Source organism: Pelmatolapia mariae, linkage group LG20 (assembly GCF_036321145.2).
Source record: "Pelmatolapia mariae isolate MD_Pm_ZW linkage group LG20, Pm_UMD_F_2, whole genome shotgun sequence".
Taxonomy (NCBI): Eukaryota; Metazoa; Chordata; class Actinopteri; order Cichliformes; family Cichlidae; genus Pelmatolapia; species Pelmatolapia mariae.
The window spans coordinates 13751151-13765315 of NC_086244.1; the positions used below are offsets into that span (position 1 = coordinate 13751151).

Sequence of the window (14165 nt, forward strand, 5' to 3'; positions counted from 1 at the left end):
TTAAAAAAAAACAACAACAACAACCAAACTTATGTTTCAAAAGCTTTTCTGTTCACATTATGAGCAGCAAATTGGCTTCCTATTACGGTGCCTCACACAAGTGGAACAATCTGGAGAAGCTTGTAAAATTAGATATGCTAATCCCTTTTAATCAATTGAAATCCCATGCGGGGCACTGAGCAGTGTGAACGCATGTGTTTTCTTTAAATGTCCCTTATGTTGATATCTTCTTTTGATTTTGCTTTTTATGTTTTTGCTTTCATTGATTGATGTGTATTGTTATCATGGCGTTCCTTTAAAGGTGAGTGTGGTCTTGGTGGCCTCTCTTGTTTAATTAAAGGTCACATGACCCCCAAAAACATGTTTTATGATTCACTACTCAAACATCTGCAGGCTCTGTATCATCTCCTTCCTGTGTTTCTGTAAAGTAGGTTGGTATTTATTAGCAGCAAGTTCAGCTTCACTTGTATTGACAGCACACTGGGAAGTTTAACAAATATTAAACCTCCGCGGGTGTTTTTTTTTTAATGCTGTAAAGTTAAAACTTTTAACATGGAAGTCTTTGGGAATTTACTTGCTTTTGGATTCATTCTCAAATGGAATTAAAGAAACTGCAGTTTTTGCCATTTACAAACCCCCAAAACCTGGAATAAATACAAGTCAAGTCAAGTGGTTTTATTGTCATTCCAACCATGTGCAGTGGTACAGTACACAGTGAAACGAGACAGCGTTCCTCCAAGACCATTGTGCTACATATGACATATAACAGACAATCAACGCAGGACTACATAAAGTGCAATGTACAATGTACAATTACACTACAGTGCAATAGAAATGTGCAACAGACGGAGTATTGTGCAAAAAGTCACTTGGTGTATGAAGGTGTGTGTGTGAGAGAGAGAGAGATTCTGCACATAAGTGCTTGGTAGTGACATGTATGAAGGTATGCGTGTGTGTGTGAAGGCACTGAATGTACGGTAAATGGACTGGTTTTTATGTAGTGCTTTTCTACTTTTACTGGAGCGCTCTTTGCCTTGTTCACCTATTTACACCCATTCATACAAGCATTTTTTGTACACTTTAAGTATCTTTTTTATATCAACTTTACCAAAGTGGACTTTCATAGCACAGTTCCAGAATTATTTGCCTAATATTTATTGTGTATTTGTCTTTAATATTGGCATAAATGGCATTCCATATCATGAAACCAATACGTTGTATTTTTATTATTGAGTGCGCTACCAATATCGTGCTTGTTATATAGAACATATCACATAATATCAACACAAAAACTTATTGATATTTAGTCACAGTATGGGCACATCGATGCGCGTCTAAGCCAAAAAGATGTAAAATCCGAGGTCACAGAGAGTCCCTGAAAGCAGCTCGATCGTCTATTCTCCACCCAAAGGAAGCCGTGCGACATCCATAAGACTCGCAGGACTCTCAGAGGCACTCTCGAGCTGTCCCCAGCCTGTAGCTCCAACAAACAGCCCGCTGGGACATCACGCTGCGCTCCGGGCAGTCTGCTGATCTCTGCCCGGATTTACCCCTCGAACAGGACTGTGGGAGCGATGCGACGTCTCGGAGGAGGAGGAGGAGACGAACTGGCCAGGCAGCAGCAGACACCTGAGAGGAGGATCTGAGTTTGTTTCTGTAACGTCAAAGAAAGGTGAGTGGCAAAAAGAAAAGAGCGGAATGTTTCCTGCGGGCTCGGCTGGTGCCTGGCGCAGACGCGTGTTTGCTTGTTGGTGTTCGGTGCGTGTTACTTGTCGTGTCCAGCATCGGTAGCAGGCAGGCGGTATGAGTCATAGCCCCGGCGCAGGGCTGCTGGAGGATCTGCTGAGGAGCAAAGTGTCTGCAGCCTCCAGACCAACAGTCTGTTATCAGCCCACTGCACATGCAAAGCGCTGCACCTCTACGCCATTTACGCAAACGACTCTCGTACATTTTCCTCTTTGGAGTCCGCGTGCACTGTGATCGTAGTTGGAGTCTGCGTGGGTGTTCACGCACGTGCATATAAGTGACGTGATAGCTGCTTCACCTGACAGGCAGGTGTGTGAGAGTGAAATTCAGAAATGCTGCGTTAAACTTCAGGTTTGAAGCTGTGCTTCCGGTAAATGCGAAAGATAAAGCGATGTCTTGCACAACGGTGCGGCTCCAACTTTACGGCAACAGTTTGCTTTGAACCTTTCATGTGTGGGGTTTGTTTTGTTTTTTTCCACAAAGCAGTGGCCTGCTGAAGCCACCAGAAAGCGAACCACAGTTTGGTGCAGCCTCCAGAGAAGACTCTGTTTCTGAAAGTTTATTTTAATTAATTATTCTTGGCTCTGTATGATGTCACTTTTGGCTGTAAGCACAGAAACCTCACCCACCTGCTGTTCAAACCTTCTGTTTGCCAGGGGCACTCAGTCAGCGGTACGGGTGGCCTTAAATGAATATAAGCTAAAATCAGAAAGCACAAGTATAAGATAACCTGGCATTATTTACCTATTAGAATCAATATGGAATAATAGACGGCCATTATTAACTGGAAGGTTATGTGTTTGCATCTCCTCTGTCTCCCTGAAATATTATTTAGAAATGTATTCCTTTAAATCTAATTGTACCATTGTAGCTGAAGAACATCAGTCTCCGCAGGAATCGGCATCAGAAATTTTTATGGGAATTATATCAGCGTGTGATCGACTGGCGACCTCAACTAAAGTGTACTCCTACCTTTGGCCTGCTGCATTGTAATCATGCATGTAGTAAGAAAGTGCCTCAAAGGGATCAAGAGTAGCAAGATGATGTATAAGTACCAGTCCATTTACCTTTTATCTTCTGTGTTAAATTTTTCTCTTTTTCCATAATGGAATTTAAACATAAAAGTTAACCTTTTATTATTAAATCCTGTATTTAAACAGGTAAGCTAACTAAGATTGAGATCTCTTTTTCAAGAGAGGACTGCATACAAACATACACATGCAACATTCAAAAACTGACACAAAGAGCTGCAGAGTTAAGGGACAAATGCATTATACACACAAATGAAGACCAACTCATACAAGAACAGTTGCAGATAGACAAACGTAAAACTCTACAGAGAATGCAGCTTAATAGTTCTTTGGAGCTTGTTCCATTTATAGGCAGCAATGAATCTGAATCCAGTTTTCCCAAGTTCAGTGTGAACACGAGCTACAGATGATGTTCAAATGTCCTGAAACCTGACATTGTAGGTACTTTATTTAAATTCAGTCAAGGAGTTGAGGTAAGCAGACAAGCACCCTCTCTTCAGTTTACTAGGGAGCATCATCCCACTTCTTCATAAAAGATACAATGGTGAGTATGAAAAGAACCACCTGTGATGAATTGTAATGCATTGTGAAACAGACTCAAGGTTTCAATGTCGATATGGAAGCATGCATAGAAACAATATCATCATAATCAAGCGCAGACAAACTGCGTTAAACGTCCTGGTGAGGTAATTAATATTCAGTTTTACTATAATTTAGAAGCCACTTTCAGTGGGTACTCTATTCACAAGGGGTCCCCACAGTGGGTGGCTCCGCATTTTTGATTATGCAGACTTTTACACCGGCCGCCTTCCTGATGCAACCCCAAAAGATTCATTTCTCTTCCCAGGGCTCAAATGGAGATCTTCTTATTAAACAAAAATATGAAAATGACTTTCCTAGTCATTGTCAATGTGCATAATTTAAATAAGGTAAAGGGAATAGAAGTCTTGCTGACCTATACAAACAATTACAATTTTTTCATTTGCTTTAAATCCAGGTAAATTCACCTAATTTGAAAATGATATTTCATGGCCACACACAGATGAGGAGGTGTGACAGTAATGAGTATTTTCTTCTGTCCCATAGGTGGACTCGGAGTCTTTGTTGACTCATAAATCAGTTTGTAAACAAAGACGGAAGGAGCAGAGGTAATTAGCGGAAGCAGCCTTTATTGGATGGGTAATGCGGTCGCCATCCCCTGAGCTGCTGGCAGCTTTATTGTTTCTGCAGAATGAATCCAAGCTGATTTCTTGCTGATGGGCTCATAATGGAAATTACAAATAACATCTGACTTGCCGGCCTGTTATCTGTGCTGGTGTTAGTGTGCACACTAAAGGCCTCGGCTTCCTTAGAGTTGCTATTCATTTGGTCAAATTTCATAAAAAGACAAATTAATAAAGACGAATTAAGGCGAAGGGAAAAGTTGCTCTTTGTGAATTACTGATACAGAAAAACTGGTCAGTGAATTTTTAATCTTCAACAAAGCCAAGCAATGCCTGTGTATGTCTGTTAGCTAAAAATCCTTCTTAGATTTCAGTAATTCAGCTGAGGGGTAAAATGTGCAATGTAAATTACAACATGTGTAGAATTTCACTGAATATTAATCCCTAAATGTGACCACAGATCAGCCGTGAGTCACAGAAATGCCACAGTGTGACATGTGGGTGCATGAAATATGCTTCTGCAAAGGGAGGCTCTGAGATGGGACATGGTTAAATTCCATTTACTGGATATGAGTAAAACGGGGCTCTTTTACAGTTCATGGGAAGATGACATGACAGCCCGTGCGTTATACTCCACGTTTGTGCAGCGATTCGTCTGTGACGGAAGCTAATGAGTTAAATATAAAGATTGCTCATCTGCCACATCTGAGTTGCAAAAGCAAACTTGCATGCGTTTTAGAGGCATTTTGCTATTTCACTCTCCATTATCGAGTTATGGCGTAACCTCTTGATCACAAGCAGCATCTATGATGATCAAGCCAGTTATAAAGATTTAAATGAACAAGTCAGACTTTAGACATGAGGTCACAATAAAGGTAAGAGAGAGAATCTCATCACATTTCATTGTCTTAAAGAAGCTCACATGACATGAAATTTTGTCACCATGAGACTCAGTCCTAGGGTTGGACACTGTTTGGTGAAGCTATCTGCTTCTAGCAGCAGGCTTGGTTATTTTTTTCCTATTGTATTTAATGGGCTGACCTTTTCAGAATTCAGCCTGCTAAATAAATAGCAGGTAACATGTAATAGAAAATGTGAGCGTTTCTGAAAAGTTCTTGTTTGAGAACAATTTTAGGAAACTGTGGTTGTACTTCCTCCCCATTTAAAAGCCTGTGCTGTTCCCACTTGATGGATTATTTCGAGGTTGTAAGGCATCCTTCTGAGTGCTTTGGTTAGGTCCGTGTATAATAATCCTAAACTGGTGACAGTAGATATATTTGTACCATAAAGTTTTTTCCGTGGTTGTCGTCTTTGAAAAATGGTCGTAATCTCTGGATATTGGGATCACAGCAGCTGACTGGAAAACTTCAACATATCAACCAGCCTGAATCCATTTGACACTCTCTGTGGACACACACATGGTGTTATTTTTCTAAGTATAGTAATGCATCTGAAGCATAGAGGTCTGTGGATTTGTGTGCAGAAACCTTTAAATTCATCTTGTTGTCAGTGACCTGGTTGCTCACCTGTTAATCACAGTTTCTGGGTCAGTAACATGAGGAGTGTCCAGTGGGCAATTTTTAAGGTGTCAATAAATCCTCATTTGGACAAATGGTTTCTCTTACCTGGGCAAACTCTCAAACTATCCCGACTGAATCTGAAGCAGAAATGCTTTTAAAGTGGGTTAAGTCATAAATAATCAGGTTTTTCATGTTTGTGTTTTGTACTCTCCTTCATTAACTTCTCTTTATTTTAAAGTCTCATTTGAAATGTGCATTGTAAACTAGGCTGGGCTATAAATGCTGTTTTATGGTTCATGCCACACCAAACTATTTTCGTTCCCAGGGGCTCAAAATCTTCAGTTTTACCAAAGATGAGGTATCTCAGAGATCTGCAGGTTCCATGATCTGGATCTCTCACTCCTAATTCTACTTTAAGATTTGAAGAGGCAGCACAGTGCCAACCAGCAGTCAAGAGAGTCAATGAGGTTAAAGCAGTTTCCCTGTAGGCTTTAATAGGACCAGAAATCGCTTTCCAACCACAGGCATTGCCACCTGGTGTCAGTTAAAAGCAGTGCTGGTTTAAGGCACTTAGATATTGGATCTTTCTTTCTATCTGTAGTGTTCTTGGTGCTTGGATGGGTTTTCTCTGGAAGCTTACAGTTTCTCCTGCTTTTGAAAAGAGAAACTCGAGGGCTAACAGTTTTCTCTGGTCCTCCATAATTTCTGTGTTGCTGGTCTGAGGTAACAATCATATGGAATCACAGTTGGATTAGACAGATTTCAAGATATACAGGCTTATGGAAGTTTCATGCCAGTTGTATCGGCAGCTTCTGTTCTAAAGTCTGAAAATGCAGTTGGTACCTTTGAGGTTTATCCAGGAAGAATAGGGGCGCTCACGTTAGGTGTTTTGCTGTGATGATTCACAGTGACCTTTTGCCTCCAAGACAGCCTCCCTAACCACTCTGCCCTTTCCTTCTGGCTCTCTGTCTCTGTCACTCCCTCCCTCTCCTCCTCTTCTTCCTCCTGCCACCCACCTGCAGTGTATCGACCAGAAACAGCAGGATTCAGCCTTCCTAAGATGATTAATGCATAGATAAGATTTCCACTTGATAGCAAGGGCCTTGCTGCAGAAACACTCCTCTTCAGGTCGAGCATGGTGTCTGCGTGTTGGCTTTCCTGAGAGTATGGTCTGTCAGGAGAATTAACTTTTAGTTATACAAATGTTTCCTGGCAGAAATAATCGAGTTGAGTTGAAGCTCAATTGCTGGCAGGATCCAAAGATCCCACGTTTATTTTACAGCGTTAAAGAGCTGACTGGCACACCAGACCTGTTATGAATAATTAAGTGTATCTCTGTGATTTATCACAAATTTATGTGCTTATGATGCGCAGAAGCACTTCAGTTTTATTTTTACTTTAGAATTCCAGTTCGTTCTCTGGACCTTCCTTTGCATAAGTCATCTGCTGCATATCAGAGACTAAATGACTCACACCGAAGGGCTGCAAGGCTTGAGGTGCAGATAGCACAGGGCTGAAAGTGATTACTGTTAAATATCCTTGGGATGCCGAACCTGCCTTCATTGTATACATTTTTATCTTTTAATTACTGACTCAAAAGGCATTTAAATCGTTGTTCAACAGTAGTTCCCAAATGGAGTGTTATGGCACACTGGTCTGCCTTGAGGCGAGTCCAGGTGTACCATGGGATTTTGTAAGTCATACATTATTGCACAAAATGTTATGAAGGAACTTTTTATTTACTGTACTGTATTTTGCAGGCACTCGTTTGGTAATAGCTTGCAAGCTGTTAAAGAAAAAAACCTTGTCATAAGGAACCCATGTTCTTTTGTGCAGTGACTCGAGAGGCGAAAATATTAAAGTGTGACACATCAAGACCCTGAGAGATGGTCACGAGGATAGAAAATTTATGAGTGGAGTGGAAAATCAAACTGTCAGTAAAAAACATTGTGAAGCTACTGGTCTATTGGAAGTCAAAAGCTCTCAGCCCTAGTGTATCATCTGCTGAGAGGAGCTGATGGTATCATGGTAGGAAGCAAACTGAAGAGGCACTAGGAACCCAAACATCCCTACTGAGTAAAACCCTAAAAGAGTGCTGACACTGAGGCAGCTTTATGTGAAAGTGTCTGATAAGGCCGACGTCTATTTTTCATTTAAAATCTCTTATTTTAGTTGACTAAACTTGTGACTTGTGTTGTCACATCTAGTTTTAGTTTTTAGTTTAGTTTTACTTAACCTTGGTATAAACAGGAGTTCTGTGTTTTCAGTGTCTCAAAAACACCAACTTCCTGTGTGTTGTGAAATCTAATTGATAGTAAAATACACTTGATTTACTTAATTGAATAGGAACCCGCTTATGCTAATATTGCTAATATTTAAGTTTCTTTTTTTTAATCATTAGCTCTTTAGCTTGATGTTTTAGTGGTGCTAATATTGGTTGGCATGACCATTATTTTAAATGCTGGTGAGTTTAAACACCGATCTGTGGTTTGAAACAGACTGAATTTTCACATATTAAACACAAATCAACATATTCAGAAATGAAAGTAATAGTTTGTTGAAGCCATACACGCGATTAATCTTTCTGCTTGGGTGTTTTAATGACTGTATTCTAGGGCTGGGTGATATGGCCTAAAATCCATATCACGGTATAATTTGAAGCGTGTGTAGTAACGATATATATATCGCGATATAGTCTTTTCTTCTGTATAACATATTTTACACACTAATTTTTTTATTTTTATTTTTTTTCATTTTCTCAAAAATCGACAGCGCCTTATGTATGAATTCTGGTTGTGCTTACTGTAGTACACGGCATGCAGAAATCTGTCAAAAAATGTTTTAGTACGACTTTGGTAAGCTACGAAGCCGCACCGCTTGATGGATTGCCGGAGCATTACGGCTGCTGTAGTCAGGAGCCTTGTTGAGTAATCTGGGTCCAAAACTCCGTCTGCTTCAGGTCCCAAAGTCAAACGAACACTGAAGCATCAATGAGAGTTAAAAACTGTCTAAATTCTTTCATCTTTAATAAAATGATCAGTGTTGCTGTTTTACCAGGTGTAACAATTAAGTTTAATATCCACGCATCCATGAAAACAGAAGTTATTAAATTTAACAGAGTTAGAAGTTAGCAGGAAGTTAGCTCGCTAGTTTCCACCTAAACATGATATGCCATGTTCTGACTGAGAGATTTCTGAAAAAATTAAAAAGTACAGCTCTGCTATTACTTCGGACATAAATGAAGACAGGAAACTAGCTGGTGCTACGTGATCGCTAGCAAAACAGCTACGTTAGCATAACATTAGCACAGTGAAGCTGGAGGATGAACGCTAACTTTTTTTCCACTCGATAAAAGTTAACATGAGGGTTTCTGGTGGCAAATGCAATTGCATAGCAGGATGCTATAAACTGACCAAACATCAGTCAGGAGAACAACTGAGATAATCCATCCACAATACGAGGTTAGTCATTAATATACTGCAACATGGGAATAGAGGAGCTGCGAGAGAATTCAGCTTTAATGAATCAATGGTACGGAAGTGGAGGAAGCGCAGTTTTTGGCTTTCCCCATATTCCAAAAGTGTTTTGTCTCTTTGCTATTACTGTCGCCCGGCATAATTTGCAAATGAAGTTGTTTGCAGCCACTGCAATGCTTTCGACCAAAACAGGCGCAGCTTGATTACACCAACATGCGCTATCGCGGTAGAATAGAATAGAATAGAATTCAACTTTATTGTCACTGCACACGTCACAAGTACAAGGCAACGAAATGCAGTTTGCATCCATCCAGAAGTGCTTTAGCCATGATATAGATATATTACAAAATATATATTAGCAATGATATAGGCATATAGATATATTACAGAAATGGGTCTGTTATAGGTATGTTACAATGTACACGGTATGAAGGTATGTTATGAATATGCTATAAGTATGTACAGGCTGTAGTGGGTATACAGGATATAAAAACAGGATATGAAACTATGCAGAAATATGCAAGTTGTAAACAGTTGTAGAATTATAGTTATCGTATTGTACAGAATGATTGTTTATACAGAATTATACAGTAGTACAGTTAAGATAAGTGAAATATGTGGCTACTTTCTACAGAGGCTATATAAAGTGCTAGTGGTTGTGGGTGTGTGTATGTTCAGTCCATTATTTTAACATGAGTCAGATGTCAGGAGGCAGAGTTCAGGAGTCTGACAGCTGTAGGGAAGAAGCTGTTCCGGTACCTGGTGGCTGGTAGTCCGGAGGCTCCTGTAGCGCCTCCCAGAGGGCAGGAGGGTGAAGAGTCCATGTGATGGGTGACTGGGGTCTTTGATGATTTTTGATGATTTTCCCAGCCCTTTTCAGACACCGCTTCCTGTAGATGTCATTTATGGCAGGAAGTGGTGCTCCGGCGATGCGCTGGGCAGTTTTCACGACCCTCTGCAACGCCTTCCGGTCCGAGGCAGAGCAGTTCCCGTACCAGACTGTTATACAGTTGGTCAGGATGCTCTTGATGGTGCAGCGATAGAAGTTCACCAGGATGTCTGAGGACAGGTGGTTCTTCCTCAGAGTCCTCAGGAAGAAGAGGCGCTGGTGAGCCTTCTTGACCAGCTTGGAGCAGTTGGTCGTCCAAATGAGATCCTCGGAGATGTGGACACCCAGGAACTTGAAACTGCTCACACGCTTCACAGCCGTCCCCTTAATGTGGATGGGTGGATGTGGGTCAGCGTTCCTCCTGTAGTCCACGATGAGCTCCTTGGTCTTCTTGGTGTTGAGCAGCAGGTTGTTTGTGTCGCACCACTCAGCCAGACGATCCACCTCCTCCCTGTAGGCGGCCTCATCGTTGTCATTGATGAGGCCAATCACCGTGGTGTCATCTGCAAACTTAATGATGGTGTTGGGACCATCAGCAGGTCTGCAGTCATGGGTGAAGAGGGAGTAGAGGAAAGGGCTCATCACACAGCCTTGTGGTACACCGGTGTTCATTGTGATTGTAGATGAGCAGTGGTTATCCAGCCGGACATGTTGGGGCCGGTTGGTCAGGAAGTCCAGTAACCATTTGCAGATGAGGGAACTGATGCCTAGGTCTGTCAGTTTCCTGATGAGTTGTGAGGGGAGGATTGTATTGAACGCTGAACTGAAGTCTATAAACAGCATTCTGGCGTAGGTGTTGTTATTGTCCAGGTGTGAGAGGACAGAGTGCAGTGCGATGGAGACTGCATCCTCTGTGCTCCTGTTCTGACGGTATGCGAATTGGTGGGGGTCCAGGGTGGGGGGGAGACAGGATTTGAAGTGTGCTAGGACCAGCTGCTCTAAGCACTTTGTGATGATGGGGGTGAGGGCTACTGGGCGGTAGTCGTTGAGGCTTGATGGGTTGGAATTTTTGGGTATCGGGACGATGGAAGTGGATTTGAAGCAGGCCGGTACCACAGCGTGGGCCAAGGACAGATTGAATATGTCTGTCAGCACTCCTGCAAGCTCCCCAGAACACGCTCTGAGAACACGCCCGGGGATGCCGTCAGGACCTACAGCCTTGTGGACATTAATCCTGCTCAGCACCACTCCTACATCGATGGGGGAGAGAGTCAGTGGGTGGTGGTCCGGCGTCACGTCTGCTTTGGTTGTAGTTGTTGGAATTCCCTCGCTCAAAACGAGCATAAAAGTTGTTGAGTTCGTTGAGGAAGGAGACATCAGAGGATGCGGGGGAGGGTTTGGTGGTCCTGTAGTCTGTAATGGTCTGGAGTCCTTGCCACATGCGTCGGGGGTTGGAGTTGGAGAAGTGTTCTTCTACCTTCTTTTTGTAATGGTGTTTGGCTTTTTTGATACCCCTCTTTAGCTTAGCCCTGGCTGTACTGTAGGCGTGTGCATCTCCTGACCTAAAGGAGGTGTTGCAGGCTTTCAGGAGGAGACGAACATCCCGGTTCATCCAAGGCTTTTGGTAGAGCGGTATAGTCAAAATCTCTACCGTTGGCCAAATTTATATCGTTTCTACCATATACCGTTTACACCGCCCACCCCTACTGTATTCATAGCTTGATCACAGAGAAATATTATAAGTAACTGAAGGCTGGTTTTTACTTTGGTGAGATATTAACAAATGTTTAATGTGTCTTCCATTAAGACGTGAGTTGGATGTGCTATACTTTAAAATTGGTTGCAGCTGTTGTATTGTGACTGATTAGCAGCTGTCAGGGACCCAAGTGAATGTAGACATCTGCTTTTTGGTTCAAAACATCCTCGAAACGTAACATTTTCTCATCTTTTCTCTCTTGTGACTGACTGAGCTCACTTGATTAAATTCAAAACATTGCTCCCTACAATGCCATATTTTACAATTATCAACGCAGTTATTAGACTGTTAACTGATGCAGTTAGTTTAATGACTGGTAAATTGCCTTTACAAATGAAAGAGAAAACAGTAAATTGGTTAATAATGAAAACTGGTGCCAGCGACCAGTCAAAAACCTGTGTATAGTTAAACTCTCTGTAGTTTTTGGAGTTGTCTTTTGGTTTGAGGATAAAGATGCTGTGACACATTCAGGTTAACGATTTGATCTCAAGGATCTCGCTCGGTTCAGCCAGTCAGTCTGTATAATTTACAGCTGGATAAACAGGAGGGTGGCTGAGGGAGAAGGAGGATTTCAAAGGCATGGGATGCCAAACATGGACTACCATACATACAAAGAATCTCATAATATCTGAACAACAAACTGCTGCAAGGTTTATTTTCTTAAGTGTGGAACTCGTGAGTCTTCTCTATTGAGATGAACAGCGATCAGATACAGATTCAACACTTAAAGGTTCCAGATGCGATTTTTATCTCCTTAATTTCCTCTAGATGAATAGAGAGCAGGCCACATCTGGCTGTAACACTTATCAGTTAGTTTTCGGTTTACTTTTCAGGGTTATGACTTCTCTTCAGTCACATCTTAGTTGCTCCATTTTTAAATTTTCACGGTGGTGTAAAGAGGTCAAAATCTGGAACTATTGCCATTATCCAAATATATGGTCCTGACTGCAAAAGCTAATTACTGGTGACAGTGTTTAGTTCCAGGACTGACTTGCTGGTCAGCTCTCCTCCTAACACATTAAAATACAGCCCAAAAAAAGTTTTTCTCTGCTTTAGGCAGAGAGATGGAGGCTGTACAGACTGAAAGGGTAAGAACAGGAAATCTTTGGCTGACTGCAGGATCTGAAAGCACAGAAGAATCAATAATGAAGACTGTTCTTCTGGACAGTAAATCAGCTCGGCGGTACATTTTCTCCTTGCAGCTGCCACTTTTATCCTTGCTCATAAATACCAGGATTACAACTTCTCATGATGGGGAACTCCTTGCTGGGTACTGCCGTTTTTAATGATTGTGGCTAACATCGATTCTTATACTAAAGAGGCACTACGTTCTCTGAGGCTTACACATGATATATAGGTGTTGTTTCTCTGAGCTTGCGTTGTGGCCTCCACCCATGAGACCAGGTAGCATCTCACTAATTTTGGCCGATTATTCAATTAATTGTGAAATAATTTTGCAGGTTAAACAATAATTAATACTTCTAGCATTAATTTAAAGATAAAGACATTCAGGGCTTAAGCATAACACCATGAAGCCATTGTAGCTGTGGCATTGTGTGATACCGACAGTACTGCAACCACATATGTAGGTAAAGCTTCAGTCCAAAATGAAAGTCATATCTTATTAAATAGAATGTGATATGAAACCATTGATAAAGATCATAAACCCAGCCCAAATGCTTCTGCTAAGGTCACAGATCACAAGAAAGGTCATTCCCCCCAAAGTTCATCTAAAAACATCTCCAAAGCAACAGGTGGCAATATAAGCCTAACTTTGAAGAAATGTAGTGCAACAAACAATTATATGGCACACAGTCTGACGTGAATTGAAGATAAAGATGAACACCAGTGACTTTTGCTAGAACACCTTTGATGTTGTCTGCATGTAAATGCAAAAACATGTTGTTGTTTTTTTTTTTTCTAAAATCTTCACTTTTGAAGGAGTTCTTCCAGAAGCTCAGTTTTGAGTCATCCAAAAAGCTGTTTATGTGTGGACGAAAGCCAAAATGCATAGAAAAGGCTAGGTTTGCCAAAATACCTGTGCACCTAGGGATGTAGCCAAGGAGTCTCCTCCTGCTGGCCATTAGAGTGAATTTGCTCAGTCTTCAGAAAGAACCTATGTCCATGTTTTATATTCAGAGCAGCACTTCTTTTTTAGACCTCACGCTGCTTATGTTTCATAATAATCCCTGTACATGTGAACATTATTTATTACTTATTAGAAGATGAAAGCATCATAATCGACAAGGGAGCCAGAGAGCTGAGGTCATTTTTTTTAGATCAACTGACCATGAATTAATAAACCATAAAGTAAGGAGAAATGTAGCACTGCCAAGGATGCTCGTGGGACTAAACACAATCTCCATTTTTCTTTGTCTCTTTCATCTTTCATTTGTTCTTTCTTTGCTTCTTTATGCCTTTCATGTGATAGACTGTGTTGATTTGCTGCTCGAAAGTCTGAGGCTAAATTATCCTCTGACAACCCTCCTCCGCCTTTCTCTTCTCTGTTCTTCTTCCTATACACGCCTGTCTGTCAAACAAGGGCTTCCTCCCCTTGTATTTGCAGGCTGGAAACATTCTTTTTCTTCCTATAGCATGCTTGGCAGGTAGGGATTTTTTTTTTTCTTTAGTCTTTGCACCAAAC

At 41.3% G+C, this 14165-nt stretch overlaps 1 protein-coding gene across 1 annotated transcript in view; it reads left to right on the top strand.

The window, feature by feature from the left end:
• Positions 1-1418: 1418 nt before the first annotated feature.
• rab27b (RAB27B, member RAS oncogene family) overlaps positions 1419-14165 on the top strand; it is a 71023-nt gene continuing 58276 nt past the window's right edge. Inside the window, exon 1 of the mRNA XM_063464334.1 lies at positions 1419-1672. The gene's annotated coding sequence lies outside the window, so the exon portion shown is untranslated. The remainder of the gene's footprint in view (positions 1673-14165) is intronic.